Source organism: Carlito syrichta, unplaced genomic scaffold, assembly GCF_000164805.1.
Source record: "Carlito syrichta isolate Samal-C Ts95f unplaced genomic scaffold, Tarsius_syrichta-2.0.1 Scaffold312225, whole genome shotgun sequence".
NCBI classification, from domain to species: domain Eukaryota; kingdom Metazoa; phylum Chordata; class Mammalia; order Primates; family Tarsiidae; genus Carlito; species Carlito syrichta.
In genome coordinates this window covers 476,392-478,187 of record NW_007256321.1, presented here as the reverse complement: position 1 = coordinate 478,187, position 1,796 = coordinate 476,392, and the positions used below count along the sequence as shown (strand labels likewise).

The window sequence follows — 1,796 nt, the reverse complement described above, 5'->3', positions numbered from 1 at the left end:
GGTGACCGAAGAGGAGGCGGCCCGCCTACGGGCGGGCGCCCTGCTGGCCCGACCGAACTCGCCCCAGTCTTCGGGGACTGGGCGGTGGCGCTCTCAGGAGGTGCTGGAGGGAGCGCCCCCAACCTTCGTTCAAGCCCCCGTCGGCCTGAGCCCCCACCCGGAGGGCCCCGGCTCTGGCCGCCTGGGTCTGCGCCGACGCTCCACAGCTCCAGACATCCCCAGCCTGGTCGGGGAGACGGCGGGGCCTGAGAGTGGCCCGGAGTTAGAGGCCAACGCTCTGCCCCTCTCGGTGCCTGGGCCGAAGCCTTGGCACGCGGGCACCGAGGCTGTGGTGCTGCACGCTCAGCGGTAAACGGCGCCGAGGCCCGAGCCTTGCTCCCCCGCCCCCCTTCCCGTGTCTGCTCCACTGGTATTTCTCCTTTTCTTCCAGGTCCCTCACTTTCTCGGCAGCCCCCCCATCTCAGAACCTGTCCCTGCTGCCGAAGTGAGACCTCCAACAGAATGAAGAAAGGGACCTCATCTTGTTTTTTTTGCGCTCGTTGGTATTCCCTGCCTAGGTCTCTCGCCTTCCATGCGGCCTGCCTTTCCTGTTTCTGGAAGGCGAGGTGTCAAGAGTGGTTCCATAGCTACAGCCTACCACCAGCTAGGAAGGTGAACGCCCCCTGCTCCAGCCCTGAGCCTCTGTCTTGAGTCTGCCTAGGTTCCAGCCGGCTCCTGCCCTTCCCCTTCCCCTCTCTGGGTTTCCCAACACCCTGGCAGCCGGGCTAGCCAGAGAGTCGACCTTGGAGAGAACAAAGGCCCGGCCTCCACCCCTCTGCCTAGTGATGCTGACAAGTGCCACAGACTCCCAGTCTCCCCTCCCCCCTAAGTGTTGGCGAAGGAAAGGACCTAGAGGGGCCCAGAGACTCTCTGGACAGGAGGGCTGATGAGGAAGGAATCTGGCCGTTTTGTTTTTCTGGGGTAGAAACTTCTGCCTCAAGACGATGAAGGCATATTTTGGAAGTGGCAGAGCCCCTGGTGTTGAAGGCCAGTTGTCCCTAGAACCAGCTCCTGGGTAACTCCAGCTCCCTCTGCCTGGGCCGCAGGATGACCCAGCATTCCCCTTCACTGATGATGCAAGGGCACTGTGGCTCCACACAACCCTCACCCAGCCCGGGGCCAGCCTGCTCCTCAGCTCGGATGCATTTGAATTCCACCTCCGAGGTTCAACACCTCGCCCCTGGTGCCCAGCCTTATTTCCACTCACTCTCCCGGCCTGAAATGGAAAGGACTCAGCACTTCCCCGCCCCCACGCCTCCCAGCTCCCCCGTGGCGCACGTGGGTTCTCCCGTGGGGTGGAACGATTGCGAAGGCAGTGCTTAATTGTATTTCTTCCAATCCTCAAAGAACTCGTGTTTTGAGTCTTTGTATATGAAGCAGAAAGCAGCGGGTCTGATCCGCGGCTTAAGAACCTGACAATATCTCTTTAAATAGAAGCTCCGCGAGGGGGATAATTGACTGAAGTGTTTGCGACGTTAAGCGGCGGCGCGCGGGAGTCAGGAGCCCACACGAGCCGCAGGTCCAGGTTTAAAGTACATCAAACTCCGGCGAGAGCGGGAAGGGGCCTGCTGCGCGGCTCCTGCTCCTCGCTGAGCTGCGAACGGAGGGCAGGGCGGATGACGGACGCGAGAGGTCGAGACCAGGAACCCCTGTCCTGGCCCCACCGCGTGGGACGCGGCCCGGGCCCGGCGTTATCACCCGGGCAGATTAAGTGAGTCGGAGGCACCCGCAGAGAGGTGCTTAAGGGCCCCTTCCTC

The 1,796-nt window shown here is 62.2% G+C and overlaps 1 long non-coding RNA gene across 1 annotated transcript in view; it reads left to right on the top strand.

The window, feature by feature from the left end:
• The first annotated feature begins 1,614 nt into the window (after positions 1-1,614).
• Positions 1,615-1,796, top strand: part of LOC103272335 — a 2,363-nt gene continuing 2,181 nt past the window's right edge. Inside the window, exon 1 of the long non-coding RNA XR_505115.1 lies at positions 1,615-1,750. This is a non-coding gene — a long non-coding RNA (uncharacterized LOC103272335). The remainder of the gene's footprint in view (positions 1,751-1,796) is intronic.